The sequence below is a fragment of the Acinonyx jubatus genome, chromosome X, assembly GCF_027475565.1.
Source record: "Acinonyx jubatus isolate Ajub_Pintada_27869175 chromosome X, VMU_Ajub_asm_v1.0, whole genome shotgun sequence".
In the NCBI taxonomy this organism is placed as follows: domain Eukaryota; kingdom Metazoa; phylum Chordata; class Mammalia; order Carnivora; family Felidae; genus Acinonyx; species Acinonyx jubatus.
In genome coordinates, this window is record NC_069389.1 from 74,443,943 (window position 1) to 74,462,709 (window position 18,767).

At 38.6% G+C, this 18,767-nt stretch overlaps 1 protein-coding gene and 1 non-coding gene across 9 annotated transcripts in view; both read left to right on the forward strand.

Annotated features, from left to right (window-relative positions):
- The window catches only part of DIAPH2 (diaphanous related formin 2), a 971,442-nt gene that overhangs the window by 489,344 nt on the left and 463,331 nt on the right, over positions 1–18,767 (forward strand). The gene's annotated exons all lie outside the window — the stretch shown is intronic.
- On the forward strand, positions 9,108–9,214 carry LOC113597460 (U6 spliceosomal RNA). The gene has a single exon (XR_003418224.1). It is a non-coding gene; the product is annotated as a U6 spliceosomal RNA (small nuclear RNA).

The window sequence follows — 18,767 nt, forward strand, 5'->3', positions numbered from 1 at the left end:
TACATTGTATTTGTATCAGATCCTTTAAGCTTCAGTAATGGATTTCAATTAACATGTGAGACACAATCTAGATTGTGAGATCTGGATAGGACATTGGGATTGTCTAGTTCATCTCTGTCAATTTATAGAGGGGATACCTAATTCTAAGAGAGGTGAGGTGTGCTCTTAGAAAATACCTCTTTCTGCCAGAATTTACCAAAGGTGTGTGAGATGGATTATTTGGCAGGCACACTGTACTCACATAGATTTTTAGCTTTTTTTTTTTCACTCTTTAAAAAAAAATGTTATTGAGGTATAACTAAGATACAATAAATAAACTGCACATACCTCATTTTTTGATAAGTTTTGGCCCATACATATTCCAGAAACGATAATCATAGTTGAGATTGATCAGCTCCAAAGTTCCTCCATGCCCCTTGTGATTCCTCTCTCTTACTTACCCACAAACCTTCCCAGACAACCAGTGATCTGTTTTCTGTCACTACAGATTAGTTTGCGTTTGTTACATATAAATGGAATCATAGAGTGTGATCTGTTTTGGGTTTTTTTGGGGTTTTTTTGTTTGTTTTGTTTTGTTTTTTGGTCTGGCTTCTTCTAACATGTAGTTTTTCTCTGTCCTTTGGAGGCCATACCTGACTGTCCAGGTGGAAAGTCTTACCAGCTCAATCTCCTTCTACATCCTTTCTCTTTAATATCTTCCCATCTTCCTTCTCCCAGCCTTAAGGGCTTCCACTTACAATGTTCTAGCCTTCTTCTTTCCATCCAAGCCTATTCTCAGGAAAGGACCAATTAATTCTATTCACACTGAGGTGACAGATTTGAATTTATATGTGTGATTTGTGCCATTATACAGAAGACAAAACCTGCATTTGGCTTGTGTCAAGGAAATCTCTAATGGATGGATTTTCAAGCATGATCAAATAGGTTTGGAAGAGATTTTTGGACAGGGGCCTCCCCTGAGCCTTAAAAGTACAGAGTTCTCATGTAAGACTGACCCTGCCTGTAAACAGGCAAAATGAATCGAAATCCCCTCTAGTCCTATTCAGAAGTTTGGTTTCCTGAAAAGCCAGTCATTCAGGAGCTAAGAAAAGATCTTATGTCTTGCTGGTATTCCTTTTAGTCTCTTTGGCAGAGCAAACATTTCTGTGTAGATAAAAGATCACTCAGGATGGCAGGGTCTCCTGGATTTAGTTCTCATATCCCTGGTCCAGGTGAGAGTAAGGCCAGCAAAGATGGTGCTGGGCCACTGGACTGAAGTCCAAGCTGTCAGTGGCCCAAGGGTACAGGCAGGGTACCCTGGCAAACCAGCCTGGCCCTGAAGATGCCTAGCTTATCTCACTTTTCTTCTTACTTATTTTAAGATTTAATCTTTTATTCTCCATTAATTAATTTGCATTTAATTCTTTATATCATTTTATTTTTCATCATGATAAATGTACTCTTTAATCCCTATTCCCTATTTCCCCTATTCCCAAACCACCTCCCTTCTGGTAACCATCAGTTTGTTCTCTTTAGTTAAGAGTCTATCCCTTGGTTTGTCTCTCTCTTTTTTCTTTACTCGTTTGTTTTCTTTCTTAATTTCCACATAGGAGTGAGATAATATGGTATTTTTCTTTCTCTGACTGACTTATTTCACTTATCATTATACTTTCTAGACTCATCTGTGTTCTTACAAATGGTAAGATTTCATTCTTTTTTATGGCTGAATATTCCTCTGTGTGTGTGTGTGTGTGTGTGTGTGTGTACATACACGTACATGCCACTTCTTCTTTACTCATTTATCTATCAGTGCACACTCAGGCTGCTTACATAGTTCAGCTATTGTAATTAATGGTGCAATAAACATAGGAGTTCACGTATCCCTTTGAATTAGTGTTTTCATTTTTGAGGTAAATACCCAATAGCGCGATTCCTGGATCATAGGGTAGTTTGATTTTTAATTTTTGAAGGGAACCTCCATGCTATTTTCCACAGTGGCTGCACCAGTTTGCATTCCCACCAGCAGTGCATGAGGGTTCTCTTTTTCTACATCCTTGGCAACACTTGTTTTGTGTGTTTTTGATTTTAACCATTCTGACATATGTGAGGTGATGTCACTATGTTAAAACAAAGTTTGATGGGCACCACCCTCAGAGTTTCTGATTTAGTCAATTTGGTGTACAGCCCCAAAATGTGTATTTCTAACAAGTTCCCACATGATGCTGATACTGCTTTTCAGGGACCATGGTTTGACAACCAGTAAAGTAGTTATGCCCATCCATGCTCCATACTCATTATTTTAAATTCTCATTTCTTGGATTGCCGGATATCTTCAGGCCTAATATTCTGAAGTAATTTGGAACAAGTAATTGTAAAAAATTATGTCACTAGCTTCACCATTTTCCAGCTGCTTCCTCTGCTGCCTTTTCTAACTATTATCTAGATATCATCCATAGTCAATATTTTGAATAAATTACCTTACACATTGCTTCCTCTTTCTGACTATCCATTATTTTTAATTTTGTACCCCAGAACTATACTGAAACTGTGCTTGAAATTCACCAAAGATGTCTCTAATCATCAATTCAGTCCTAAGTATTTTTGGTCTGTCTATAGCATTTATTCATTCAACAAACATTTACTGAACAATATTGATATAGCCTTGATTTTTAAGGAGTACACAATTTGGTAGGTGACACTGATTATGTAAACAGACGTATATATTTTGGAATAAATGCTATAACTAAAGTGTGTATAAATTACTCCAGGAAACAAAAAACAGAATTTATTAATTCTGTTCAGGGCAGTGGAGAAAGGCTCATTACCACCACTCTCCATGAATGACCCTTCCCTGTATTCCTGCTCCTTCCATAACACCTTCCTCATCACCCATGACAATTCAGTCTAGTATATATTAAACACCCACTGTTCATAAGTCATCATGCTGTGTTCTGTTATCTGCTCTTATTAGCCATGTGACCTAAGTGAAGCTACTTAAGCACTCTAAACCTAGTCCCTTATTTATTAAGTGGTATATTAATAACTAATTGAATTGCTTTGAGATTAAAAATAAATTGTGTGGTACCACAAAAGACCTTGGATATCCAAAGCAAACTCAAATAGGAAAAACAGGGGAGCCTGGGTGGCTCAGTCAGTTAAGTGTTTGACTCTTGTATTTGGCTCAGGTCATGATCTTATGGTTTGTGAGATTTAGCCCGACATGAGGGTCTGTGCTAACAGCACAGAGCCTGCTTCGGATTCTCTCTCTCCCTCTCTTTCTACCCCCCCCTGCTTGTGTACACATGCTGTCTCTCTCTCTCCCTCTCTCTCTCTCTCTCTCTCTCCCACTCTCTCAATATAAATAAATAAAAATTCAAAAGTCAACAACAAAAAACTGGAAGTATCACAATTCAAGATTTCAAGTTAATTTATAAAGTGGTAATAATTAAAACAGTGTGGTACTGACAAAAAATAGACACATAATTCAATGCAACAGAAGAAAAAAGCCAGAAGTAAATCTATAATGATATGGTCAAATTAATGTTTAACAAGGGAGAAATAAATATACAGGGGCAAAAATATAGAATCTTCAACAAATGGTGTTGTGATAACTGGACAGCTACATGCAAAAGAAAGAAACTAGACCACTTCCTTTTACCATACACAAAGGTAAACTTAAAATGGATTAAGGACCTAAATGTGAGATAAGAAATCATACAAATCCTTGAAGAGAGCACAAGCAGTCATTTATCTGGCATCAACTGTAGAAGCATTTTTCTAGATGTCTCCTAAGACATGGGAACCAAAAACAAAAATAAACTATTGGGATTACATCAAAATAAAAGTAAATTTGCACACCAAAGGAAATAATCATCAAAACTAAAAGATAATCTACTGAATAGGAGAAGATATTTCCAAATTATGTATGCAATAAAAGGTTAGTATTCAAAATATACAAAAACTGATATAGCTCAAAACCCCAAAAAAACAACCTGATTAAAAAATTGACAGAAGACATGAACAGACATTTCTCCAAAGAAGATACCCAGATGGCCAACAGAGACATGAAAAGATGTTCACTATCACTCTTCATCAGGGAAATGCAAATGAAAATACAATGAGATATCACCTGATACTGTCAGAATGGCTAAAGTAATAAAAAAAAAAAGAAGAAAAGAAGCAACAAGTGTTGGGGAGGATGTATAGAAAAAGGAACTCTCCTGCACTGTTGGCACGAATGCAAACTGGTGCAGCCACTGTGGATAACAATATGGAGGTTCCTTCAAAAATTAAAAATAAAACTACCCTATGATCCAGTAATTGCACAACTGGGTATTTACTTAAAAAATATAAAAATTTTAGTTCAAAAGGGATACATGCAACCTCTATGTTTATTGCAGCATTAATTACAATAGCCAAAGTATGGCTATTCATCAATTGATGAATAGATAAAGAAGATGTGGTGTATGTGTGTGTATATAATGGCATATTATTCAGCAATAAAAAAGGAATGAAATCTTGTGATTTGCAAAGACATAGATGGAACTAGAGAGTAGAATGCCAATCGAAATAAATCAGAAAGAGAAACATCATATGATTTAACTCATATGCAGAATTAAAGAAAACAAATGAGCAAAGGGAAAAACAGACAAACCAAGATATGTACTCTCTTTTTTTTTAAGTTTATTTATTTATGAGAGAGAGAGAGAGAGAGAGAGAGAGAGAGAGAGAGAGAGAGAATCCCAAGCAAACTCTGCACTGACAGTGCAGAGCCCATCTTGGGGCTTGGTCTCAGGAACCATGAGGTCATGACCTCAGCTGGAATCAAGAGTCAGACCTTAACCAACAGAACCATCCAGGCACCCCCACACTCTTATAGACAACAGATTGTTGGTTACCAGAGAGGAGGTGGGTGGGGGTATGGGTTAAATAGGTGATAGGGATTAAGGAGTGCACTTCTGATGTGTATCATGTGATGTATAGAACTGTTGAATTGCTAAATTGTATTCCTGAAACTAATATAACATTATGTTAACTAACTGGCATTAAAAGGCAAACATTTTTTTTTCCATATCACTATAGTTTGCCTATTTAATTACCATATTTGTTGGTGTGGCTCTGCTTTTGTTGGTTTTGGTGGAGCTTTTTGTGCCTCCTGGATCTGGATACTTGTTTCCTTTCCCAAATTAGGAAGTTTTCAGCTACTATTTCTTCAAATAAAAATTCTACCCCCTTTTCTCTTCTCTTCTTCTTCTGGGACTCCTATAATACAAATGTTATTATGTTTGATGGAGTCACTGAGTGCCCTAAGTCTGTTTTCATTTTGCAGAATTCTTTTTTTCTCTCTTTTTTTCATCTTGATTACTTTTCATTTCTCTGTCTGGTGTATCATTAATTTGTTCTTCTGCTTCTTCCAGCCTGCTATTCATTGCATGCAGGGTGTTCCTTCCTTCCTTCCTTCCTTCCTTCCTTCCTTCCTTCCTTCCTTCCTTCCTATCTATCTATCTATCTATTTAGAGTGACTGCATGTGGGGAGGGGCATAGAGAGAGGGAAGGAGAGAATCTCAAGCAGGCTGCATGCCTAGCACGGGGCCTTACATAGAGTTCAATCCCATGACTGTGAGATGGTGACCTGAGCCGAAATCAAGAGTCAGACACATAACTGAGTGAGCCACCAAGGCACTCTGCATCAATGGTATTTCTAATCTCATTTATTGCACACTTAATCTCTGGTTGTGTTTTTTCTTATCTCTATGTTAAGGGTCTCACTGATTTCCTCTCAGTCCAGCAAGAATATCCTTATTACCATTGCTTTAAATACTCTATCAGGCATGGTACTTATATCTGTTTTACTTAGATCTCTGGCCATGACTTTTTTCTTGTTCTTTCATCTGGGATAAATTTCTCTGTCTTCTCATTTTGTTTCAGTCTCTGTGATTTTTTCTGTATGTTAGGAATGTCAGCTCTGTCTCGTGTTGTTGAGGGTAGTGGCTTTATAAAGAAGAGGTCCTATAGTGCCCTGCAGTTTGTTGTCCCATATTCCCCAGGGCCTGGCACTTCTGGGAGTGTCTCTGGTGTGAACTGTGTGTGCTCTGCTGTTTTGTCCTTGCTGCTTTATCCTTCGGGCCTGTGGTCTGCAGAGGCTCTCTTTGCCTGTTGTGGGTAGTATTTGGTCCCTGGCCTGAATGTGGTGGAGTTAAATATAGGCACGTTCTGGTCTCCTTGTGAAATTAAACCTGTAGACACCAATGTGAGAACTGAGGCTCCATAGAACTCTTGAGTCAGGAGATGCTCTGTGAGTAGGGGTTTGAGCTGGTCTTCTGGGGCAGGGGACCCACCAAGAGGGGACTGAGGCAAGCATGATTGATAAAGGCAGTTCTAAATGAGCGAGGGGAAGATGGCGGTGTAGGAGGATGGTGGGCTCACCTCATCCTGCTGATCACTTAGATTCCACCCACATCTGCCTAAATAACCCACAAAACCACCAGAACACTAGCAGAACAGACTCTCCGGAGACAAGTGTAGACAAGAGACCCACTGAAGAAGGTAGGAAGGTTGGAGAGCGGGGGTATGCTACATGGACTGGCAGGAGGGAGCCCAGGGCGCTGGGGGGGGGGGCAGCCTGCCCTGCAAGGCAGAGCCCTGCAGTCTGGCTTACAAAAGTGGAGGAGCCGGACTGTGCGAGTTCTGACAGCCAGCAGGACTGAACATCTGGAATGTTAAAAGTCAACAGCTCTGCTCTCAGCGGGGAAAGCAAGAAGACAGCGGGAGGGAGAGTTTCTGAGCCCCGGAAGACAAAGCTCAACTTGGCGGGGAACAAAGGCGCTGGCAAGCACCATATCCCTCTCCCATCCCCCAGCCAAAATCCCTAAGGGAACCAGTTCCTGTCACCGAACTTGCGTGCACCATGCAAACACCCAATTGTGTGCTTCTGTGAATCCATCCCTTTGACTGGTCTGTCTCACTCCTGGTGCTGCAGGGCCCCTCCCGCAGGGGACCACCTACAGCAAAGGAAGCTAAGCCTGCCCCTCCCGCACCTGTACACCTTGCAGATCCACCCCGGCTAATATGCCAGATCCAATAAAAGCAACACCACAGCCTGGCAGTGTACAAGTAGCTCACAGAGGGGCCACACCACTCCACAGTGAGTCCAGCCCCTGGGAGAGGGGAAGATAAGGAACACACCAGTCTGACTGTGGCCCCAGTGGTGGGTTGGGGCAGACATTGGGTCTGACTGTGAACCCGCCCACCAATACAAGTTACTCCAGACAGCACAGGGGAAGTGCCCTGAAGTTTGGAGCCACCCCAGGACTGTCGAAAATGATGAAACAGAAGAATTCTCCTCAAAAGAAATTCCATGAAGTAGTGACAGCTAACAAATTGATCAAAAAAGATTAAACAATATAACAGAACAAGAATTTAGAATAATAGTCATAAAATTAATCGCTGGGTTTGAGAAAAGCATAGAGGACAGAAGAGACTATATTGCTACAGAGATCAAGGGAGAAAGAAATAGTCATGAGGAGCTAAAAAATGCTATCAGTGAGGTGCAAAATAAAATGGAGGCAGCCACGGCACAGATTGAAGAGGCAGAAGGGAGAATAGGTGAATTAGAAGATAAAATTATGGAAAAAGAGGAAGCTGAGAAAAAGAGAGAAAAAAATATCCAGGATTGTGAGGGGAGAATTAGAGAACTAATTGATGGAATCAAATGGAACAATATCTGTATCATAGGAATTGCTGAAGAGGAAGAGAGAGAGAGAAAGGGGCTGAAGGTGTACGTGAAAAATTATTGCTGAGAACTTACCTGACCTGGGGAAGGAAAAAGGCATCTAAATCCAAGAGGCACAGAGGACTCCCTTCAGACGTAACTTGAATCGATTTTCTGCATGACATATCATAGTGGAACTTGCAAAATACAAGGATATAGAGAGAATTCTGAAAGCAGCTAGGGATAAACGGGCCTTAACATACAAAGGTAGACACATAAGGTTAATAGCAGACCTATCTACTGAAACTTGGCAGCACAGAAAGGGATGGCAGGAAATCTTCAATGTGATGAACAGAAAAATTATGCAGCCGAGGATCCTTTATCCAGCAAGTCTGTCATTCAGAACAGGTGAAATAAAGGTCTTCCCAAACAAACAAAACCTGAAGGAATTGATCACCACTAAACCAGCCCTACAACAGATCCTAAGGAGGATTCTGTGAGTGAAATGATGCAAGGACCACAAAGTACCAGAGACATCACTACAAGCATGAAACCTACAGACATCACAATGACTCTAAACCCATATCTTTCTTTAATAACACTGAACGTAAATGGACTAAATGCGCCAACCAAAAGACATAGGGTATCAGAATGGATAAGAAAACAACACCCATCTATTTGCTGTCTACAAGAGACTCATTTTAGACCTGAGTCCACCTTCAGATTGAAAGTGAGGGGATGGAGAACTGTCTATGAAACTACTGGAAGGGAAAAGAAAGCTGGAGTAGCCATACTTATGTCAGACAAACTAGACTTTAAATTGAAGGCTGTGACAAGAGATGAAGAAGGGCATTATATAATAATTACAGGGCCTATCCATCAGGAAGAGCTAACAATTATAAATGTCTATGCACCGAATACAGGAGCCCCCAAATATATAAAACATTTAATCACAAACATAAGCAACATTATTGATAAGAATGTGGTAATTGCAGGGGACTTTAACTCCACTTACAGAAATGGATAGATCATCTAGACAGAGAATCAATAAAGAAACAAGGGCTCTAAATGATACATTGGATCATATGGACTTGACAGATATATTTAGAACTCAGCATCCCAAAGCAACAGAATATACTGTCTTCTTGGGTGCACATGGAACATTCTGCAAGATAGATCACATACTGGGTCACAAAACAGCCCTTAATAGGTATAAAAGAATTGAGATCATACCATGCACACTTTCAGATGACAATGCTATGAAATGTGAAATCAACCAGAGGAAAAAGTCTGGAAAAGCTCTAAAAGCATGGAGGCTAAAGAACACCATACTAAAGAATGAATGAGTCAGCCAGGCAATTAGAGAAGAAATTAAAAAATATATGGCAACAAATGAAAATGAAAATACAACAATCCAGTGCTCGCTTCGGCAGCACATATACTAAAATTGGAATGATACAGAGAAGATTAGCATGGCCCCTGCACGAGGATGACACGCAAATTCGTGAAGCTTTCCATATTTTTTCGTCACCACTAAAACAGCCCTAGGAGACATCCTAAGGGGGATCCTGTGAGACAAAGTACCAGAGACATCGCTACAAGCATGAAACCTACGGACATCACAATGACTCTAAACCCATAACTTTCTATAATAACACTGAATGTAAATGGACTAAATGCGCCAACCAAAAGACATAGGGTATCAGAATGGATAAGAAAACAAGACCCATCTATTTGCTGTCTACAAGAGACTCATTTTAGACCTGAGGACACCTTCAGATTGAGAGTGAGGGGATGGAGAACTATTTATCATGCCACTGGAAGTCAAAAGAAAGCTGGAGTAGTCATACTTATATCAAACTAGACTTTAAATTAAAGCCTGTAACAAGAGATGAAGAAGGACATTATATAATAATCACAGGATCTATCCATCAGGAAGAGCTAACAATTATAAATGTCTATGCGCCGAATACGAGAGCCCCCAAGTATATAAAACAATTAGTCATAAACATAAGCAACCTTATTGGTAAGAATGGGGTCATGGCAGGGGACTTTAATACTCCAGTTACAACAATGGATAGATCAACTAGACACAGGATCAAAAAGAAACAAGGGCCCTGAATGATACATTGGATCAGATGGACTTGACAGATATATTTAGAACTCAGCATCCCAAAGCAACAGAATATACTTTCTTCTTGAGTGCACATGGAACATTCTCCAAGATAGATCACATACTGGGTCACAAAACAGCCCTTAATAGGTATAAAAGAATTGAGATCATACCATGTACACTTTCAGACCACAATGCTATGAAATGTGAAATCAACCAGAGGAAAAAGTCTGGAAAACCTCCAAAAGCATGGAGGTTAAAGAACACCCTACTATAGAATGAATGGGTCAACCAGGAAATTAGAGAAGAAATTTAAAAATATATGGCAACAAATGAAAATGAAAATACAACAATCCAAATGCTTCGGGATGCAGCAAAGGCAGTCGGAGGGGAAAATACATTGCCATCCAGGCCTATCTCAAGAAACAAGAAAAATCCCAAATACAAAATCTAACAGGACACCTAAAGGAAATAGAAGTAGAACAGCAAACACACCCAACACCCAGCAGAAGAAGAGAAAAAATAAAGATCAGAGCAGAAATAAACAATATAGAATCTAAAATACTGTAGAGCAGATCAATGAAACCAAGAGTTGGTTTTTTGAAAAAATAAACAAAATTGACAAACCTCTAGCCAGGCTTCTCAAGAAGAAAAGGGAGATGACCCAAATAGATAAAATCATGAGTGAAAATGGAATTATTAAAACCAATCCATCAGAAATACAATCAATTCTCAGGGAATACTATGAAAAATTATATGCCAAACAACTGGACAACGTGTAATAAATGGACAAATTCTTAAGCACCCCACTCTTCCAAAACTCAAACAGAAAGAAATAGAAAGCTTGAACAGACCCATAACCAGTGAGGAAATTGAATCAGTTATCAAAAATCTCCCAACAAATAAGAATCCAGGACCAGATGGCTTCCCTGAGGAATTCTACCAGACGTTTAAAGCATAGATAATACCTATCCTTCTCAAGCCAGCATTCCTTTGATTCCCAAACCAGGGTGACACCCAGCAAAAAAAGAGAACTACAGGCCAATATCCCTGATGAATATGGATGCAAAAATTCTCAACAAGATACTAGCAAATCCAATTCAACAGCGTATAAAAAGAATTATTCACTATGATCAAGTGGGATTCATTCCTGGGCGGCAGGGCTGGTTCAACATTCACGAATCATTCAATGTAATACATCACATTAATAAATGTAAAGGTAAGAACCATAAGATCCTGTCAATCGATGCAGAAAATGCATTTGACAAAATTCAGCATCCTTTCTGAATAAAAACTCTCGAGAAAGGCCGGATGGGAGGAACACACAGAAGCATCATTAAAGCCATTTATGAAAATCCCACAGCTAATATTATCTTAAATGGCAAAAAACTGAGAGCTTTCTCCCTGACATCAGGAACATGACAGGGATGTCCACTCTCACCACTGTTGTTTCACATAGTGTTGGAAGGTGTAGCATCAGCAATCAGACAAGAAAAATAAATCAAAGGCATCAAAATTGGCAACGATGAAGTCAAGCTTTCACTTTTTGCAGATGAGTTGATATTATACATGGAAAACCTGATAGACTCCACCAAAAATCCGCTAGAACTGATGCATGAATTCAGCAAAATCGCAGGGTACAAAATCAATGTACAGAAATCAGTTGCATTCTTATACACTAATAATGAAGCAACAGAAAGACAAATAAAGACACTGATCTCATTCACAATTGCACCAAGGATCATAAAATACCTAGGAATAAACCTAACCAAAGATGTAAAAGATGTGTATGCTGAAAAGTATAGAAAGCTTATGAAGGTAATTGAAGAAGATATAAAGAAATGGAAAAACATTCCGTGCTCATGGATTGGAAGAATAAATATTGTCAAAATATCAATACTACCCAAAGCTGTCTACACATTCAATGCAATCCCAATCAAAATTGCACCAGCATTCTTCTCAAAGCTAGAACAAGCAATCGTAAAATTTGTGTGGAACCACAAAAGGCCCCGAATAGCCAAAGTAATTTTGAAGAAGAAGACCAAAGCAGGAGGCATCACAATCCCAGATTTTAGCCTCTAATCCAAAGCTGTCATCATGAAGACAGCTTGGTATTGGCACAAAAACTGACACATAGACCAATGGAATAGAATAGAAACCCCAGAACTAGACCCACAAACGTATGGCCAACTCATCTTTGACAAAGCAGGAAAGAACATCCAATGGAAAAAAGACAGTCTCTTTAACAAATGGTGCTGGGAGAACTGGACAGAAACATGCAGAAGGTTGAAACTAGACCACTTTCTCACACCATTCACAAAAATAAACTCAAAATGGAAAAAGGACCTGAATGTGAGACAGGAAACCATCCAAACCCTAGAGGAAAAAGCAGGTAAAGACCTCTCTGACCTCAGCCGTAGTAATTTCTTACTTGACACATCCCGAAAGGCAAGGGAATTAAAAGCACCAATGAACTATTTGGATTTCATGAAGATAAAATGCTTCTTCACTACAAAGGAAACAACCAACAAAACTAAAAGGCAACCAACGGAGTGGGAAAAGATATTTGCAAATGACATATCGGACAAAGGGCTAGTATCCAGAATCTATAAAGAGCTCAGCAAACTCCACGCCCAAAAATCAAATAATCCAGTGAAGAAATGGGCAGAAAAGATGAATAGACCCTTCTCTAAAGAAGACATCCATATGGCCGACAAGCACATGAAAACATGCTCAACGTCGCTCCTCATCAGGGAAATACAAATCAAAACCACACTCAGATATCACCTCACGCCAGTCAGATTGGCTAAAATGAGCAAATCAGGAGACTATAGATGCTGGCGAGGATGTGGAGAAACGGGAACCGTCTTGCACTGTTGGTGGGAATGCAAACTGGTGCAGCTGCTCTGGAAAACAGTGTGGAGGTTCCTCAAAAAATGAAAAATAGATCTACCCTATGATCCAGCAATAGCACTGCTAGGAATTTACCCAAGGGATAGAGGAGTGCTGATGCATAGGGGCACTTGTACCCCCTTATTTATAGCAGTACTTTCAATAATAACCAAATTATGGAAAGAGCATAAATGTCCATCAACTGGCGAATAGATAAAGAAATTGTAGTTTATATATACAATGGAATACTACGTGGCAATGAGAAAGGATGAAATCTGGCCTTTTGTAGCCACGTGAATGGAACTGGAGATTGTTATGCTAATTGAAATAAGTCATACAGAGAAAGACAGATACCATATGTTTTTTCATATGTGGATCCCGAGAAACTTAACAGAAGACCATGGGGGAGGGGAAGTAAAAAACAACAAAAAAGAAAAGTTAGAGGGGAAGGAGCCAAACCATAAGAGACTCTTAAAACATGAGAACAAACTGAGGGTTGATGGGGTTTCGGAGGGAGAGGTGGGTGGGTGATGGGTATTGAGGAGGGCACCTGTTGGAATGAGCAGTGGGTGTTGTATGGAAACCAGTTTGACAATAAATTTTATATTTAAAAAAAAAGAATAAATGAACTTCTAAAAAAAGATAAAGGCAGTTCTACTGGAGTGCAGTCGGGGGGTGGTAAGGCTTGGTGTAAGCAAGTTACAGAGAGAGTGTTGGTGCTGTGCTCGTCCTCACAGAGGGCTCTGTACTTATGCTGTGGGGCAAGGGAGAGAAATGGCAATTACTGGTTCCTTGTTCCTGGAGGGTCTCTCCAGGATGGATCTCTGAGATAAGCAAATCACCTCCGTACCTTGATCCTCAGGCACTCTTCAGATCATTGTTTCCCTGCTCTGTGCCCACTGGTTGTTTGCCTGCCCTCCCTCTGAAAGCAGCTCAGCGCCCTCTCAGCTCTATCCCAGTGAAGCCCACTGACCTTTAAAATTCCAGGCTTTAAATCCTTCTTTTTGCCAGAAGTTATGAAACTCAGTGCCTTTCATTTTCCAATCCAATTTCTATGCGGATTTGTTTTCCCCGTGAATTAACTTATATGTTAGTCTGTCTCTGGTCCTTTCTGTCACCATGGCTCTCTCTCCTCACTGCAGTGGCCATGCTCTGTTTCTCTCCTGAGAACTGAGTCTCTGCACCTACTACCTCCTTCGATGTGACATCTTCTCTGCTTTTAGTTGTGGAGTTTGTTCTCTCAATCCTCAGATCAATTCCTGGGGTATTTAGGATGGTTTGATAGTTATCTTGTTCCATTCATGAGATGAGGCAGCCTAGCATCCTCCTACTCTGCTGCTATCTTCTAAGTCGCAGTACATATTTAAATTGACTACACACACAAAGGTGATGCATATAAAGCACTTCTCAAAGTCTCTGGCCCATAGGCACCTGATAGATGGGTAACAGATGTTGGTTCCTTTTACCCTTAAATGATCATACTACCATTTGATGAAAGAAGAAGAACATCTAAGGTCCTGAAGAACTAAGGTCATGAATAACTGAAGCAAATGGATAGAAATCTTCACCCATTCATAATTCAACAAATATGTATTAAGTGCCTATTATGTGTGAGCTATTGTTCTAGATGGTATGTATGTAAATGTGAACAGAGCAGATCAACAAATCCCCGTACTTGTGTAGATGATGTTCTAGTGGAGAGCAATAAGAATGAGTAAATAAGTAAATGGAGTATATGGCATATTTGAGACTAAATAAGTAAATAGAAAATATAATATATTTGAGATCAGTGCTATGGAGAAAAGTAAAGGTGGGAGGACGTAAGAGGAAGTAAGGGAGAGTGGATTGCAAGTTTTTGTTTAGAATGAGAAAGTAACTTTTGAGTATAGGTCTTAAAAGAAGGGAAGGAGCTAGCCATGCTAAAAGTAAAAGTGAAAGCTTCCACTCAGCACTAGCAAAGGCTCTGAGTAAGACACGTGTGGTGATTTCAAAGAGGTAGGAAGCAAGCATGGTTGAAGGGGATACTAACAGATAATAGCTAGAGACACAATCACTGTGGTAATGGGGCCGGATCACTGAGGGCCTTTCAGGTTGTGGTAATAACTTACTCTTTGTGAAGATGAAAAGCTAAAGTAGACTCTCCTCACTTTTAATCTGGATAATGATCATGGTCATGATAATACATTATCTTAATTCTGTAATTCTTTGATCATAGGTACTTATCTAATGACTATTTTATAGACAAAAAAGCTGAGACATAAAATGTCTAAGTAACTTCCCCAAGGTCATACAGCTATTGAATGGTAGTGTCAAGGTTCAAACCCATTTCTGTCTGAATCCAAAGTCTGTGCTCAGTAACTATTCTGATTAGAAATTTGAACTTTATTATATAAGTTGTAAAGAACCATTGGATTCATTGAAGGAAGAGAGTAGCATGCTCATATTCATTTTCAAGAAGCATGCATAGGTTGAATCATATAGGATAAAATGAAGCAGAGAAAGTGGAATGCCATTCTACCTTCTCATACATTATCTCTACATAGCTACCACTTACGTATAAAAGATGAGCTACCACCTCCTTCCTAAAGTGAGCCCATTTGAGAGTCATCACTTTCTTTGCCACCAACATGATCACTCATTAATTTAATCACGAGTTTAAAACTTGATTTTTCCCTTTCCCTCATTCCAAATATTCTTTTTCACTGACTTAATCCTGTTTGTCTTCACAATGTGTGTTGAATTTGTTTTCTTCACCTTTTTTTTACGTATATCCTAGTTATTTTACTTTTAGCAGTCCTTAATATTTGCCACCAAGTTACTCTCCTATATCTTCTCTTTTCTGTACAATTTTGTGTTTTTTCCAAAGTTCTGAGCTCCCTGAGACTTCAAAGGTACCATGCATCATTTGTCTCTGATCTTTATTGTTCAGCACAATCCATAGCCCACAGTGGATCACTGGGTGTACTTCTACATTTATATTTGCTTTGCTTCTAACTTGCTTACCCTTACAACCACATGGTGCTCCATTCCTAAGAGACACAAGATAACTTTATTCTGGCACTCACTCCCACCTAACTCTCAACAAATATGATGTCCTGGAAAAGTCTGGGCTTTGTAATCAACCTTTCTGTATATGTATGGGTGTGTGTGTACACTCACACACACACACACACACACACACACATACACACACACACATACGAATAGAGTTTAATTTAGAAGTATTACTCTTATAATCCACACAAGTGAGAACTTATGTGGGGAAAAATCTTCATTCAGAAACGTATATTGCCTACCTAGTATGCTTTAGCATTCTCCTAGGTACTTTGGATAAAAATTAAGAAAACAGGGAGGGTCTCTAACCTTGAAAGAGCTCATATTGATTGGAAAAAAAAAACTAGTGTGTTAAAATGTTTATAGTGAAGGAAAATGGCTCCAAAAAAAGGCATTAACTATTCCTAAGATAGAAAAGTCTTCAAACAGAAGTTGATAGTTGAATAGTCTTGAAATATGAGTAGGTATTCACCTGCCATAAAAAAGAAGGGAGAAGGAGGGGGCATCTAGAGAGAACAATATGTGGAAAAGCATAATGGTATGACGTCAAATGGTATGTTCATGCATTTGTAATCAGAACAAAGAGATGGGCATGCCTCAAAAAGCAGCAGGGGACATATTAGAAAGGTAGGCAAGGGACAGCTCTCAGAGAGCCTTGTATGCAAAACAAAGAAGTTTTTAGGCTTTTCTAGTAGAAGAGGGGAGACTTTGTAATGAGAACTTTGAGTGGATTCTTACCTTTTCAAAAAAAAATCTGAAAAGTAAGATCTGTGTGGAGAGGCTAAATTTACTAAAATTGTTTAGTTTAAAGAACAGGACACATTGAGAAGGGACCTTTCACTCTGTGAGAGGTGGTTATACAGACGACAGTGACCAGTTATTTTCAGTTCCCACTGAGGACAGAGCAAGAAGAAATAGGTTTAAATCTCAGAAGAGGGGAAAATTACCTACAGACGGGGTCCTTCACAAAAAGATTGAGTGTGGCAAATGTACATGATTAAAATGTTGTCTCAGGCTCTCTGTGTGCTGGCTTCTATGTGCTCAGAACTGCCTAATTTCAAAGATAGGGCAAATACTAGATTTTCAGGCTTGAATGAAAGTATTTAAAATAAAAAATCTCTTACATGGCAATTAGTTATTCAGATATCTTGCTATCTGCCTAACCTATAGTGGTTGAAATATATTGGAACATGTCAAATGCAAACACTGTTTCATAATATAGCATTCATTTTTATAAGAAAAAAGAGAAACTATCCAAATTTGCTATAGATATTTGCTATTCTGTCATAGGTATCTTATATTCATGTACCATTTCAGAAAGCTATTAAAGATTAGGTAGATACAATTAGTATAAATTTAGTTATTAATCTTTATGAGGAACATTTATTGGTCATATGATTATAATTAAAATCATTCTATACTTTATTAACTGATGGTCCTTTATCAGTGACTATAGTGAATTGCTCTATCTTCCTTTTATTGTTATCATTAGCTGATGACTCAGCTTATTAAAATATTATAAAGCATTTTTAGCTCTTTCAATTTCCAATTTCTGGAACAACTGTTTGTATTTTTATTATGTGGCAATATATACAAGACATAAGATTATAGGGTGAGTATTTTTTCCATCATCATTTTGTACCTTATAAAGAGAACTCACATATCTATCTTATACTTATGCCTAACTGTGGCTGGTGAGAAGGAGACAGGGAAATCACAGGCAGGGTTGCCAAAAGGCACTTGGCTCCTGGTGGAAGCAAACCTTGAAATGTTGACAGTATCGCCACTACTGAGATTTGGGCAATCTGGACAAGTATTATTAGAATATTTGATGTTAATGTAAAATTATCATAATTTAAAGTTAAGTAGATATCAAATGGAAACCAGTTTTATTTCTTAATAAACTAACTCAAACATTTTGGAAGCGATTTTACACATATTCATATTAGATTATATTACCCCAAGAGATGTATATATCCAACTAGTATACTTGGAAGAGCAAATTATTGGATAAATGCCATTAACTGTTAGAACTTATGAAGGTGAATGTTCTTGATTGCCTTCTGTGCTGACATTGAACAATACAATAGGTCCTGAGAGAGAGAGACAATGCCTAATGCATGAATGGTGCAGATGCAGTAAGAGAGGGTGAAGACACGGTAATAAAAAGCAAACATACTTTAATAAGTAAAAATTATGTTCCCCTTTATTTAACAGTATATATTTATTTTTAAATGGCTGGGCTAAGGGTCATACATATAGAGAAAAATTACAAAGAATACATATTTGTCACAATTATTCCCTGCCAGTTTGAAACCTTAAAATAGACTGTCTGTGTGAAGTTATTTAAAAAATAAATATTGTGATACAGATTTAGCAATTTGTCTCCCATAACAACTAAGATATTTCTCGGTTTGACAAAACAAGCACTTGCCCATGTTTGTCCATGCTTTGAAGGGGATATTACAGGTTTTTTTTTTTTTTTTTAAGCGTATCCATGCTTTGCCTGCAGGTCTTTCTGATTTGAACAAAGATACCAAGATATTTATTTAACCAAAATGTTATGCTTTCATTTATCTTTTTGGAATGTAACCATTGATTTTACTAAATTTCTTAACAGAAATTAAGTTAATGGACCTGATTCTGAATAAATATTTATTAATTAAAAGCTGTTTCTGAAAATTAAGCTTTCATAAGTATACACGCCAAAAGCTGGTTTTTAAATCACCCATAAAATTGACATATGAGCACAATGCTATTTTTCTATTTTTGTGTTTTCCTTTCCAGTATTGGCCATGTGCATGTAAAATACTCAAATATAGGGGCACCTGGATGGCTCGGTTGGGCATCTGACTTTGGCTCAGGTCATGATCTTGCGGTTTCTGGGTTTTGAGCCCCGTGTTGGGCTCTGTGATGGCAGCTTGGAGGCTGGAGCCAGCTTCGGATTCTGTGTCTCCGTCTCTCTCTGGCCCTCCCCCGCTCATGCTCTGTCTGCCTTTCTAAATAAATATTAAGAAA